The 15,978-nt window shown below is 38.0% G+C and overlaps 1 long non-coding RNA gene across 1 annotated transcript; it reads left to right on the top strand.

The window, feature by feature from the left end:
* The first annotated feature begins 10,944 nt into the window (after positions 1–10,944).
* Positions 10,945–15,289, top strand: LOC143063772 (uncharacterized). The gene is made up of 2 exons (XR_012975097.1): positions 10,945–11,024; positions 11,382–15,289. It is a non-coding gene; the product is annotated as an uncharacterized LOC143063772 (long non-coding RNA).
* Positions 15,290–15,978: the final 689 nt, after the last annotated feature.

Here is a 15,978-nt window from a genome sequence, read left to right as displayed (position 1 = left end):
ATGTTATTCGGATGGGGAAATTATGACTTTATATGACATGAAATTCAAAATTAGTCTTTGCTGACTCTGATATGTTTTTTTTAAGGTTTTCACGTTCTTGTCTGACAGTTGAGTTGAATTTGTTCTTCATTAAATTTTAGTTCCTTTCGACATAATTAAACATAGCACCTTCTGAAGCCTTGTGCAAACGATGCGCCTGTTTGCCCTTCACATGACATTCACTGATGAGTTTATTGTAGACGTCGTCTGGCGTAAATATAAAATTTAAATCCTGGTATCTATGATGCGTTCAATTGCAACCACTGAGTCGATGCCACTGCTGGTAGATATTTATTTCCCCGAGGGTATCACCAGCCCAGTAGTTAGCACTTCTGTGTTGACTTGAGTTATCATTGATATGTTTATAATTATGAATTAACTGTTAACAAAATGCCAATTTGAATATAAACATAGATTTTAACAAGATCAATGTTCCTTCAGAAGATGTGACCATACAGGTTTGACCGGTTATTAAGATATTGACGTATCATACACGTGAACAATGCATCCCATTCAAATTATAAAATGCAGTTTCCACGTGCTTCAAATTTGAGTATGTAAGTCCGGCGATTTGAACATTTTATTCACACCCTGTGAAGATGGTACGAAGACGAATATCAGAGGCCCAAAGAAGGTAGATTATCGACAGGTGGTCATCAGGGTTATATAAGCTATCGCATTGGATGTCAGATGGGCTACCATTATACTGTAGTCAGCAGGATTGTGCGGAAACACATCCAAACTAATCGTTAAAGACTTGCCAAACTAATTGGTAACATCGCATCGTGAAGACAGGGCACTGCAATGCATATTTAGACGAATGTAATTCGCAACGAGTCCTGTTCTTAAACATTGTTAAAAGAGAATGGTTAATTCATAGACAGCTATCATCCGTGAGGAACCGGTTAAAATCAGGACTAAAGTCAAGATGGGTAATAAGCTTAAGACGTCCAATGTTAACTGACCGATATTAACAACTGCGTTTGCTATGGTGCTTCGCTCGTCGTGGTTGGAACTTGAAGATTTGGTGCAAGATCCATTGTTCAGACAAGAGCCGGTTTCTTCTGAATGTAACAGATGGAAGATTGAGAAGATTACGGTCGAGGCTCTGTGATGGTATTGGGATTTATTATTTGACTGCAAATTATACTTGGTCACTCTACGGGGAAACCTTAGTGGTGATCAATACGCCAGAGACGTTCTTTGGCCAGTAGTTGTACCTCATTTTGATAACCACCCATTACCTGCAATACCTGTTCTTATGAAAGACAACGCTAGGCCGCATCGTTCAAGGGCGGTTGCTACATTTCTGCAAGGCGAAGCAGTAACTGCTCTTCCATTTCCTGTCATGAGCTCGGATTTAAATCCCATAGAGCATATTTGGAACACGTCATGCCGTCAGGTACAGGCAACCGAACCACCTGTACCGAGAATGGCGGCAAATATCACAGCAGGAAATCCGACGACTTACTGGATGGATGAGTCGCAGGGTGGATACCTGGATCCAATCACGTGGTGGTTTTACCCGATATTGAATATTGAACTATGGGTAACGTTAACAGACTTATAATGGACGTGTTCTAAGTGAAATGACATTAGTATCATGCATAACGAACGCAGAAGGTCCGTACTTAAAATGGACACGTTAAAGTGTTTAAACTGAACCTGTGGTTTTGTGACAATCTATTCATTAAATTGTCATTTTTTTGCAACTTGTGTATTTCTTAAAGCTAATGTCATTTCCTTACAGACTGCATTACTAATTAAGGACCCAATTGTCCAACGATCCCATGTCCCTTATCGTAATATTTGTCAATTGGAAAAAAACGTGGGGGTGCTTAACTTTTGTCTTTGTGTATAGCTTTACCCCATGAAGCTCCACATTATTTTTCCCTCTAGAAGCCATTAAATATATGTAATACAACCAAATCATGGTACGTCACATCCGCTTGCATACGAAAATACTACTTATTAGGTTGAAAAAATGGTCCCTTGAGCTTTACAGTTGTAGGAAATTAATCCATCATTTTATTGTAGCATAACATTTTTGGGTCATAAACATAAACATGTATCTTGGGAATTTCAAAGCATCATTTTTTTTTTATTTGGGGTTTCTATAGAATATTTTGGAAACATGAGGTTACATGGTTGATAAAGCTTGTCCAAAGGCTAACAAAGGGGGAAGGAGTACGTCCTGTAAGATCCTTTTTTGGTCCCAAAATATAGCTGTTTTACAAAATTGATAAAATGTTAACTTTTTGTTATTTATCGGAAAGTTGAATGCTTCTGTTACATACAAATGTGTTGTTTTAGACAATACAATGCACATATATCGGGTACTAACATCATAAAGTCATGCTAAAATTTTCAAAATCTTCAAAATTTTAGCAGTTTAGTTAGATTTTTAGACATTTCCCGTCTTAAATGAAAGTGGATGCATTCGTGTTCATTCTTAATATTGAAATGTAATTTGTGTTTGATTATAATACATAACATATATAAAGGTTGAGGATGAGCACGGATGCAGCCACTTTCATTTTTGTCATCTGACAAGTGATAATTTTTGGCAGATTTAATAGATATAAAACCACTAATGCATAGCCCCATTGCTTTCTATGCTAAATTCTGCAGTTTCAAGCATTAATGGCTACTTTGTCTTAAGTTTAAATAAAGGGACAGTTATTTCATGTCAAAATTGTACCTTATCCTGACTAGTATTGAAAAAATCAATATACCTTTATGTTCTTTCCGACAGGGCCTGAATTGGTGGTTCTTTACCTATAAAATGTGTCATATTTAAGCTATAATCGGAGCGTTTTTAATGAGTAAATCAGTTAAAATCTTTCACAAAAATTAATTGAATCAATTGAAATAGACACTTAAATGTTTAAAAAGTGTCCGAAATATGTCATCAGAAGAACCTGAAATTTGAGGCCAAAATCGGCTCTGACCGGACCTACTCATTTGATTGGTTAACTGCCAGTGATGGTTATTTTCTTATATGCAACGAAATGTTATGGTTTTTTTTTTAATTTCAAACAAAGATAAATTCTCCGCATATCTTAAAAAAAGAGAAAAAGTTGAAATAAGTGCCTGTTTCTCCTCTACACGACCTATATAGTCATACCCCATGACACCCCTCATTATTTTTCTCTAGAAGCCCTGGAAATAGGCCGACCCCCCTGTTTTTTGCCTTTTTTTTTCAAACTTTGAGCTCTAGTTTCAGATTTTTGAACATAGCACCCTTTGATACCTTGCGCAAAAGACGCGCCTGTTTCTCCTCTACTAGACCTATATAGTCATACCCCGTGACACCCCTCATTATTTTTCTCTAGAAGCCCTGGAATAGGCCAACCCCCTGTTTTTTGCCTTTTTTTCAAACTTTGAGCTCTAGTTTCAGATTTTTGAACATATCCCCCTTTGATACCTTGCGCAAAAGACGCGCCTATTTCTCCTCTACAAGACCTATATAGTCATACCCCGTGACACCCCTCATTATTTTTCTCTAGAAGCCCTGGAAATAGGCCGACCCCCCTGTTTTTGCCTTTTTTTCAAACTTTGAGCTCTAGTTTCAGATTTTTGAACATAGCACCCTTTGATACCTTGCGCAAAAGACGCGCCTGTTTCTCCTCTACAAGACCTATATAGTCATACCCCGTGACACCCCTCATTATTTTTCTCTAGAAGCCCTGGAATAGGCGATCCCCCTGTTTTTTGCCTTTTTTTCAAACTTTGAGCTCTAGTTTCAGATTTTTGAACATAGCGCCCTTTGATACCTTGCGCAAAAGACGCACTTGTTTCTCCTCTACAAGACCTATATAGTCATACCCCGTGACACCCCTCATTATTTTTCTCTAGAAGCTCTGGAATAGGCCGACCCCCCTGTTTTTTGCCTTTTTTTCAAACTTTGAGCTCTAGTTTCAGATTTTTAAACATAGCGCCCTTTGATACCTTGCGCAAAAGACGCACCTGTTTCTCCTCTACAAGACCTATATAGTCATACCCCGTGACAACCCTCATTATTTTTCTCTAGAAGCCCTGGAATAGGCCGACCCCCCTGTTTTTTTGCCTTTTTTTCAAACTTTGAGCTCTAGTTTCAAATTTTTGAACATAGCGCCCTATGATACCTTGCGCAAAAGACGCGCCTGTTTCTCCTCTACAAGACCTATATAGTCATACCCCGTGACACCCCTCATTATTTTTCTCTAGAAGCCCTGGAATAGGCCGACCCCCCTGTTTTTTACCTTTTTTTTCAAATTTTGAGCTCTAGTTTCAGATTTTTGAACATAGCGCCCTTTGATACCTTGCGCAAAAGACGCGCCTGTTTCTTCTCTACAAGACCTATATAGTCATACCCCATGACACCCCTCATTATTTTTCTCTAGAAGCCCTGGAAATAGGCCGACCCCCCTGTTTTTTGCCTTTTTTTCAAACTTTGAGCTCTAGTTTCAGATTTTTGAACATAGCACCCTTTGATACCTTGCGCAAAAGACGCGCCTATTTCTCCTCTACAAGACCTATATAGTCATACCCCGTGACACCCCTCATTATTTTTCTCTAGAAGCCCTGGAATAGGCCGACCCCCCTGTTTTTTGCCTTTTTTTTCAAACTTTAAGCTCTAGTTTCAGATTTTTGAACATAACGCCCTTTGATACCTTGCGCAAAAGACGCGCCTGTTTCTTTTCTACAAGACCTATATAGTCATACACCGTGACACCCCTCATTATTTTTCTCTAGAAGCCCTGGAATAGGCCGACCCCCCTGTTTTTTGCCTTTTTTTCAAACTTTGAGCTCTAGTTTCAGATTTTTGAACATAGCGCCCTTTGATACCTTGCGCAAAAGACGCGCCTGTTTCTCCTCTACAAGACCTATATAGTCATACCCCGTAACACTCCTCATTATATTTCTTTAGAAGCCCTGGAATAGGCCGACCCTCCTGTTTTTTGCCTTTTTTTTCAAACTTTGAGCTCTAGTTTCAGATTTTTAAACATAGGTCCCTTTGATACCTTGCGCAAAAGACGCGCCTGTTTCTCCTCTACAAGACCTATATAGTCATACCCCGTGACACCCCTCATTATTTTTCTCTAGAAGCCCTGGAATAGGCCGAACCCCCTGTTTTTTGCCTTTTTTTCAAACTTTGAGCTCTAGTTTCAGATTTTTGAACATAGCGCCCTTTGATACCTTGCGCAAAAGACGCACCTGTTTCTCCTCTACAAGACCTATATAGTCATACCCCGTGACACCCCTCATTATTTTTCTCTAGAAGCCCTGGAATAGGCCGACCCCCCTGTTTTTTGCCTTTTTTTCAAACTTTGAGCTCTAGTTTCAGATTTTTGAACATAGCGCCCTTTGATACCTTGCGCAAAAGACGCGCCTGTTTCTCCTCTACAAGACCTATATAGTCATACCCCGTAACACTCCTCATTATTTTTCTTTAGAAGCCCTGGAATAGGCCGACCCTCCTGTTTTTTGCCTTTTTTTTCAAACTTTGAGCTCTAGTTTCAGATTTTTTAACATAGGTCCCTTTGATACCTTGCGCAAAAGACGCGCCTGTTTCTCCTCTACAAGACCTATATAGGCATACCTCGTGACAGTCCTCATTATTTTTCTCTAAAAGCCCTGGAATAGGCCGACCCCCCTGTTTTTTGGGGTTTTTTTTCAAACTTTGAGCTCTAGTTTCAGATTTTTGAACATAGCGCCCTTTGATACCTTGCGCAAAAGACGCGCCTGTTTCTCCTCTACAAGACCTATATAGTCATACCCCGTGACACCCCTCATTATTTTTCTCTAGAAGCCCTGGAATAGGCCGACCCCCCTGTTTTTTGCCTTTTTTTCAAACTTTGAGCTCTAGTTTCAGATTTTTGAACATAGCGCCCTTTGATACCTTGCTCAAAAGACGCGCCTGTTTCTCCTCTACAAGACCTATATAGTCATACCCCGTAACACTCCTCATTATTTTTCTCTAGAAGCCCTGGAATAGGCCGACCCTCCTGTTTTTTGCCTTTTTTTTCAAACTTTGAGCTCTAGTTTCAGATTTTTAAAACATAGGTCCCTTTGATACCTTGCGCAAAAGACGCGCCTGTTTCTCCTCTACAAGACCTATATAGTCATACCCCGTGACAACCCTCATTATTTTTCTCTAGAAGCCCTGGAATAGGCCGACCCCCCTGTTTTTTGCCTTTTTTTCAAACTTTGAGCTCTAGTTTCAGATTTTTGAACATAGCGCCCTTTGATACCTTGCGCAAAAGACGCACCTGTTTCTCCTCTACAAGACCTATATAGTCATACCCCGTGACACCCCTCATTATTTTTCTCTAGAAGCCCTGGAATAGGCCGACCCCCCTGTTTTTTGCCTTTTTTTCAAACTTTGAGCTCTAGTTTCAGATTTTTGAACATAGCGCCCTTTGATACCTTGCGCAAAAGACGCGCCTGTTTCTCCTCTACAAGACCTATATAGTCATACCCCGTAACACTCCTCATTATTTTTCTTTAGAAGCCCTGGAATAGGCCGACCCTCCTGTTTTTTGCCTTTTTTTTCAAACTTTGAGCTCTAGTTTCAGATTTTTAAACATAGGTCCCTTTGATACCTTGCGCAAAAGACGCGCCTGTTTCTCCTCTACAAGACCTATATAGTCATACCCCGTGACACCCCTCATTATTTTTCTCTAGAAGCCCTGGAATAGGCCGAACCCCCTGTTTTTTGCCTTTTTTTCAAACTTTGAGCTCTAGTTTCAGATTTTTGAACATAGCGCCCTTTGATACCTTGCGCAAAAGACGCACCTGTTTCTCCTCTACAAGACCTATATAGTCATACCCTGTGACACCCCTCATTATTTTTCTCTAGAAGCCCTGGAATAGGCCGACCCCCCTGTTTTTTGCCTTTTTTTCAAACTTTGAGCTCTAGTTTCAGATTTTTAAACAGAGCGCCCTTTGATACCTTGCGCAAAAGACGCGCCTGATTCTTTTCTTCAAGACTTATATAGTCATACCCCGTGACACCCCTCATTATTTTTCTCTAGAAACCCTGGAATAGGCCGACCCCCTGTTTTTTTTTTTTTTCAAACTTTGAGCTCTAGTTTCAGATTTTTGAACATAGCGCCCTTTGATACCTTGCGCAAAAGACGCGCCTGTTTCTCCTCTACAAGACATATATAGTCATACCCCGTGACACCCCTCATTATTTTTCTCTAGAAGCCCTGGAATAGGCCGACCCCCCCCCCCCCCCCCCCCCTGTTTTTTGCCTTTTTTTTCAAACTTTGAGCTCTAGTTTCAGATTTTTAAACATAGCACCCTTTGATACCTTGCGCAAAAGACGCGCCTGTTTCTCCTCTACAAGACCTATATAGTCATACCCCGTGACACCCCTCATTATTTTTCTCTAGAAGCCCTGGAATAGGCCGACCCCCCTGTTTTTTGCCTTTTTTTCAAACTTTGAGCTCTAGTTTCAGATTTTTGAACATAGCGCCCTATGATACCTTGCGAAAAAGACGAGCCTGTTTCTCCTCTACAAGACCTATATAGTCATACCCCGTGACACCCCTCATTATTTTTCTCCAGGAGCCCTGGAATAGACCGACCCCCCCCCCCCCCCCCCCCTGTTTTTTGCCTTTTTTTCAAACTTTGAGCTCTAGTTTCAGATTTTTGAAGATAGTGCCCTTTGATACCTTGCGCAAAAGACGCGCCTGTTTCTCCTCTACAAGACTTATATAGTCATACCCCCGGACACCCCTCATTATTTTTCTCTAGAAGCCCTGGAATAGGCCGATCCCGTTTCTGCATATGTGTATTTTAGTTTAATTAAACAATGACATCAATGTTGCTATACTAGTATTTTACGGGGTAGTACTACTTTTACATACGTTCTAAATTGAAGAGGGTGCATTGGTGGCCCTACACCTACAAATAATCCGTTGATAGATGCAGAGTTATTGTTGTACTGAATATTAGTCTAAAAAGGGATGTGACTTGTTTTAGTAATAGATGGGATAAAAACCATTTCAAAATTGAGTTAAAATTGCTATATTTTAACGGATTTTCTGCCTTTTTGAATATTTTTTGATTTAACGGCCGTTGTTGTCTTATTCTGTTTTTTGGTTGCTCGATATATCGCCTTATTGTTCGCTGGCTTATTGTTCGCTAGCTATTGTTCGCTAGCTTCTGCCTGGTGTATCAACCAATACACGGTCGTGGTGAGGTCTTTAAGATCGTGAAGAGCGTGGCCAACTTTGAACATGTTCAAAACAATCGTGGTGCGGTCGTGGCGAAATCAGGTCGTAGTAGAAGCGTAGTGAGAGCGCACTAAGATCGTAGTAAGATCGCAAAGGTCGCTGTACAATCGTAGCGAGAGCGTAGCGAAAGCGTGATTCTATTCGGAGAGACTGCTTTTATACGATCGCACAGCGACGTTATCACGACCTCACTACGACTATAACGTTCTCACTGCGACCCAACTACGCTTCCATTACGACTATACCACGCTGTTCACGACCATAGTACGATACTAGCACGCCCTTGCCGTCCTCATCATGCTCTTCTTACGACCTGACTACGTTCACACTACGACCATCATTCTCATTGTCATTTTCACATAAAATATATAAAAAAGCTCCCTAGATTTTGTTTGTTTGAATGCAATTATCCATTTGCTCTAACGGCTCAACAATGCATGCTTCTCGTTTTTATATAGATTAGACCGTTGGTTTTCCCGTTTAAATGGTTCAACACTAGTAATATTTTGGGTCCTTTATAACATGCTGATTGATGTGAGCCAAGGCTCCGTGTTGAAGGCCGTACCTTGACCTATAATGGTTTACATTTATAAATTGTTACTTGGATGGAGAGTTGTCTCATTGGCACTCATACCACATCTTCCTATATATATTGATACATCTATGTCATCTCTGCTATCGTTCACTAAAATATCGTCATTGAGCTTTATGTACCAGAAATAGGTTGTATTTTAGGTTGGATTGGTCGGTCCGACATCTCTGCTTGCTCAGGATTCGTTACTTTGCTCTCTGCCTGTACATCAACTCATACCACCATGCCCACGTGTTCTGGTAGATTTTGGTGGCATGACTGTATTGTTTCCGAGAAATCTACGATTTAATCAGAAATAGAAGGAATTGAACTGTATTGATATGGAACACGATGTTGACGTTATTGCTGAGAACGTAGTAAGATCGCGCTATGAACGTAGTATAATCGTGGTAAGAACGTGTTATAATCGCAGTAAGATCGTGTTGCAATGGGATAACTCGTGGTATGGTCGTAGTGAGGTCGCAGAATAAGCGCGGTGAGAACGTGGTATAATCGTAGCGGGATCTTTGTAGAAGCGTAGAGAGGACGTAGTAGCATCGTGAAAGCAACGAAAATTTACATATTCATGCCGCTCATACCGCGACCTCACCACGATCTAAATTTATTTTAGATCGCGGTGAGCGTGGTGCGATCGTGGTCTAGTGGGACTGGGGCTTAAACAGCTGATCATAACTTATGATATATAGGTTTATCTGCAAAAACGTGCATTTATGAAAACTTTTCTTCTGTGTATAATACAGTATACACATATGACACATTGCATTCCATCAAAACTTTTAGCGTACTTTAATCTGAAATATCGAAAAATTAAGCGTTGATTATACTCGAAACATTAGAAGTATCTAGTGAGAAACGCGTCACTGCAAATTTCGGATCCAATAACAAAGAAACTCTGTTTGTCGTTTAAATTTTACAGATATAGCTCACTAACACAATGACCGGATGTATAAGTACCGAGCCACACCAAAGGGATTTTACCAAAAAAGAACTTAACAGTAAAGGTAAAAATTTACAAAGACAAAAAAAAAAGAACACTATAACACGTTATTAAGATGATAAACGACGTCAGTACCTTGAACTATACTTCTAGACCATTATGTAATAGTTGTGAAGTTGATTCAAAACATTTATCATAAAGGTCTTGGTATCTTCCAAAGATTTTTTTGTAGAAATAGGATGACGTTCTTTGACATTAACCAGGTCTATCAAATTTCTGCTCAGACACTGGTGACGTTTTATAAAGTCTTAGTAGCAACTGCAAGCTATTGATTACCGAATGAGTTGAGAAATGTATTTCCCATATGCAAGTGAAGTTGGTGTATTGCTACTAAGTTGGGGGGAAATAATGATTTTAAAATTTGAATCGTCTCTTTTGTCACAAATTCAAGATATAAGTCTAAAGGTGAGGCAGAGGAAGTCGTCTCTGTTGTTTCTTTAATTTCTAGTTCTGGATGATATATTTATGCAACCCACTCAGAAAATTTTGAGTAAATAGAAAGAACATCATTAATATTGTAGAAATGACCAGGTGTCATGTACTCCAGACAATATTTTTACTTTTCGGAATTTTGGGTCCTGAATGATCTTTAACTTTATAATTGTTTAACTATTTTGACCTAATCGTCACTGATGAGTCTTATGTAGACGAGACACGCGTCGCTACGTATCAAATTATCAGCCTAGTACCTTTGATAAATATTAGCATGCATTGCTCAATTCGCTTGTTAATCTTTCAAATAATATATATTCGTTGAAATATGATTTTCTCATATGCTATATATTTAAAGGTACCGCATTGGTTGTGGCCAAGTTACCGGAAGTCCTTCTTCTGACAAATGTTTAAAATCACGTAGTACCATGAAGATTAGACTGTATCCTCCCCTTTTGCAGATTAAATTCCTAGGTTTCCCCTTATTTAAATTAATGTTCGACGTGAGTCTGTACTTGATTATATATTGTCAGAAGTGTATTTCATGCAGCAGTTTATAAAAAATACGAAATTTAGCTTTTAAGTTTGCCTTATATGAAAATAGATAGTTTATATATATTAATGTATATATGTATATGGAATTCTCTCCCTTTGAGAGGTGTGGCCTTACAAAATTCTTTCAAGCATAAATTTGTGTACTTCGGATTTAAGACACATTTTATAATTGTTAAAAAAGGTAACTTTCATTATATTTTTGTAGAATTCTGTTTCTATTTTCCATTTAATGATATCACGTCTTGACCACAATGCTAACACGCAAGTGGACCAAATTCAAAGACCAGGAAGTACTATTAGAAATAATTTCCTATTACTAAGGTAATGTTAAATGTCATGGATATTGATACGGGTTTTACTGCGCTTTACATAAGAATGGTAATATTAAGCAATAGTTGTGGTATGATTACCTATGAGACAACTCTACACAATAATCTAAATGACGTACAAGTTCCAAACTATAGGTCCTTATGCAAAACCATATACCGTAAAGTAATCTATAAAATGCCTAGAGGACTCTACTATTTTCATTTTCTAGGTTGCGCATCTGCATGGACATGGCTGCCGATCAACATGATAATTACAGTAAAACTGAAGAACTGTCGAGGTATATTTGGAAGTCATATATGTGTCATGGAAAGGCAAACTCAATAACAAACATAGCTAAGAATATGGCATTAGTCTACGACTGTATAAGTAGTAATAGATCTAACTGGGACCAATATTCAGGTGGCAGCACATTTGACGGGACGTCTGATTATGGGAAGAGCGATGTCGATGATATGATTGTGTTTAGGGGTGTAGTTGTTAAACATAGCGAAAGTATCGACTCAAATAAAGAAAAGAAAAACAGTTCTGGTGTGCAAGAACATCGTGCTGTACTGGTTACCGAATCATCAAACTGTAGTCCTGGATATTGTAGGCTGATTCCTGCAGCTGACTTTGAGACACTTGCGTTAATTTTTGGTTGTCAACATGAGGATTTGGTGGAAGAAAGATCAGGCAAAACTTATCTATCAAGCGACAAATTTCTTCAGTGTATGATAAAAAGATTTGAGCATTCAATACCACTGAACACCACTGAACACACTGTGCACGGACCATCTATGAAATTTGCTCACGATAACATATATGGTTATCACATTCATAGACCAGACCTCCCGTTAGATCATGACACTGCTCACGCAATTATTTACGATCAATCGCCTATTTGTATGCAAGAGTGGACCCAAAGAGAAAGAAGATTTAACTGGCCAAGTCAAAACATTATAGAGAAAATTCAAAAACTATCATGGCATTTTGTTCCTGTAGGTGATAGATCGTCGCTCAATTTCTCACTCGAGTGGCGATTATCTTTTCTCCTTGGCGAGCGAGAGCTAGCTTGGAATTTTAATGATACACAAATACAATGCCTTGTTATTTTGAAGAAATTACGAAATACTCTCCTCGAGCCTGTTTTCCCAGACCTTATAACATCTTACCACTTGAAGAATAGTGTGTGTTGGTTGTCAGAGGAAACTGATATTAACCAATGGGTTCCGGAGCAACTACTTTCAAGAATTAGAGATTGCTTGACGTACCTAGTTGATGCTGTTGAAAAAGAAAAATTGCCTCATTATTTTCACAGACAGCGTAATTTATTCCATAATAGATTTAGTGACAATAGAATGAAAAAACAAGTGATTTCCAAACTTTGTACGATTAGGAACAATCTATTACAATGTGCAATGTCTTATGGTCTTCCAGCAGACAGTCATTTATTTAAATATTGGAAAACACACACAGGAAACATCGATGGGGTTCTAGAATCTTCCAAACGAAACAAGGAACTCAATGAATTATTTTACCTGAAGAAAAAGGTTAGTATACAGTCAAGATTTAACCAGGGAATTTCATATCTATTTGCGAACATTTCAGATGCTTGCGAATCTCTTCATAAACTTGTACAGACTTCCAAAGCAATTGGTGCACTTTTAGATGTCGATGATAACTTTAAAACGAAAATTCTGAAATGTTTAGCTATTCAAATGGGTTTTAGATATTATGAGCAATATATTAATGAAGAAAATGTACAAAGGAAAGAAGAATTACTTAGAAGTACAAAAAAGCACTTTGAAGATGGTGTTTTGATAGATGATTTCACTGGAGCTCTGTATTCTCTATCTTTACATTTTTGTTTAAAGGAATACAACACCGTCATAAGTAAAATAAATACAATTTTGGGCCAGAAGAAATACATTTTGTACACTGGGAAATGTTCCCTTCTACATGGAATCGAGTTAGGGATGCCCAATGGAAACATATTTCAAACATCCGAAGCTCCGGTGACCGCAGATGAAGATGACATAATTGAAAGTGCATTTGATTTTATCTTTTCACGTGACCACATTTCTTGCTTACCTTATCCGTTACAAGTAGAATGTGCCATGGTTATGATCCAGGACTATGGAGAGAGATTCATTCTTATTCATCCGGCTGTCTATATATTCTTTTTACTGCAACTGTCATGTCTAAAAATAGACGATTTTCCAGCAGCAGACGAAGCATTAAAACATCTTGAAGAAGCAGTCAGTGATATTGGGGGAAATCTACATAGGTATCGATCACTCAACATTTTAGGATACAGCTATTCTGCCCATAAAAGGACAAATGAGGCTCTGGAATGCTACAGATTATCACTTTATCATTCACGCAGTAAATTACCACGTGTGAAGAACGCTGCAATTTATCATGTTGCTACATTAGCTTATTATACGTATAAATTTTACGAATTTTTCCGTATTCCAATCGGTGCTGGATGTAGCTTTGTTCCATCAACGGATAAAGAAAGCGCTCACAATGGCAGTGGCGTAGAAGATATTATCTATAGCCGAAATTAGATACGATAATTTCAGATGGAAATACGCAATAATGTTAAGACGGGGAATTTTCACACGTTAGAAAATTCATCTGCAGTAGTCTTAGAATTTTTATGATATTTCAAAGCCCATTCATCATAACTAAGATTAGTTATGTCGCTACTTTTTTCAAGGAATTATTAGTAGTAGTATTGTCAATATTCACTTTGTAAATGTTGCCATAGCATTTTTAGAAGTCTGACAGTCACACTTAAAATGTTGCCGTTTTTTAAAGTTTTGCACTTAATATGAATTGTCGTTTATGATGTGCACTTACTAATATTCTTTAATACGTTAATAGATCGAAATAGAATCGTCTTCTAAAATACAAAAAAGATATTACCATCCACCAATACCCCATTCATTCGAGGAAAATAGAGATTCTTCGCATGGCTAACATAGTTTGACAAGATACATGTACAAAATGCTGTGCTGTTAACCTAGTTTTATGATATGTTAATAATTGATTTGATAGATAGATGTTTCGTATTATTTACAAAAGTATCATGCTGAGTCTTCTGTTGGCATAATGAGAGTCTGTAAAACTATTGTATAATCATTGTATCTTTGGGGAGTTTATGTACTTCGTGAAATCCGTCTGAGAGGGGACAAATGCAGTAAAGGGCCGATCAGAAACCAAGTTAAAGAGAGCCGGACAACACCAAAGCCAAAATGAAAAGAAACAACAAGATAAACAAGAGAAAGAATATTATTGGATTATTATAGGAAAGCAACAGTTCACATGAAGACAATTCATTAAATTTCGGGACTGTGCGTCTGAAACGCTTTTCTAAATATTTACCTTCTTCAGGAACGATTTTGACATTCCAAAGCCCATTCATGTTTGAATGAATGTTCATATTATTTTTTAGTATTTGAAAGTGAAGGATGCATAAAAACCCAAACAATTGAACAATTATATATGATCAAACAGAATCTTTAAAACCCCAATCAATCAAAGGTCAACTATGCCTGAGGAAGTTGAAACCTGAGTTCCTTTATAATTTCAAAAAATGTGTCGAGCATACACCTTGGATGCATTGTGTATGATAGTGGAAAAAATACACTTCCTAGGAACTTATTGCCTATGGCATTTCGTTGACAGATAAAGGCAACAGTAGTGTACCGGTGTTCAAAAGTTATTAATCGATTGAGAGAAAACCAATCCGGGTTACAATCTATAACTGAGGGGAACGCAGAAAACAATGAAACAATAGAACACTGAAGTGTAACAACAAAAAATACTACAATGCAACATACATAGAAACCAACTATACGATAACAACTGCCATATTCCTGACTTGGTACAGGACATTTTAAGAAAATAGGGTGGGTTGTACCTGTTTTTATGGCTAGCCAAACCTGCGCGCTTTATGGCAATGTTAAATATACCGCTAAAATGACAACATTACATAACGGGAATACAGTACAAATAAAAGCAAGAACACCCAAGACAGAGAAAAACACAGATAAGTTATATGATAGTACATTTCGAAATGTTTAACACAGAATAACAAAGTATAATTAAAATTAATTTAGAATAGCTTTGGGTAATGTGTTCACAACTTATTTTGGAAACGGTGTTATTAAGTTTTGATATTGTCTTCAAGCAGATCCTGCTCCATGTGTGAAACCTGTCATGTTACTCATGAAATTACAAATCCGGTCCTGAAATTGTCGAAGGGGTGATTTCATCTTCACCACTTGAAACTTAAAACTCTTGGTTTAATATACTCATTGTTATCAGAAATACAATCTATTAAGGACATCATGATAGGGAATACAAGCCCAGCGATATTGTATCATCTACTTTTATTGAACATTTGATTGTTCACAACTACCCTAATATGTGCAACTTTTAAAAATAGATGTTTCATTTTATTTATCAAATGAATATGGGATTCAAAATGAATTATGTTTATAAAATATATTTCACAAATATGTAAAACACATATGGCATGTGTCATGAATGAGTATTGTAAACCTAAATAAGTTCATTCCGTTTAAGAGTTTTGTTTAAATGCGAATTGATTGGATGCAATCTCAAGTTACCTGACCAGCCAAGCTGTTGATGTGTAAATTCTAGCACTAAGTAATCTTTCTCTGGTGTACCGATGATGCCGTTTTACGACTGGTAATATACTCCATATAAGGCATGGATGTGCACTCAACAGATTACATGCAGCTTCGCATCGATAGGTAAAGGTGGCACCGACATGATCCAATATATCCGATAAG

This window comes from Mytilus galloprovincialis, chromosome 2 (genome assembly GCF_965363235.1).
Source record: "Mytilus galloprovincialis chromosome 2, xbMytGall1.hap1.1, whole genome shotgun sequence".
Lineage (NCBI taxonomy): Eukaryota > Metazoa > Mollusca > Bivalvia > Mytilida > Mytilidae > Mytilus > Mytilus galloprovincialis.
Note: the sequence above shows the minus strand (reverse complement) of the source record. Positions and strands in the feature narration are given on the sequence as shown.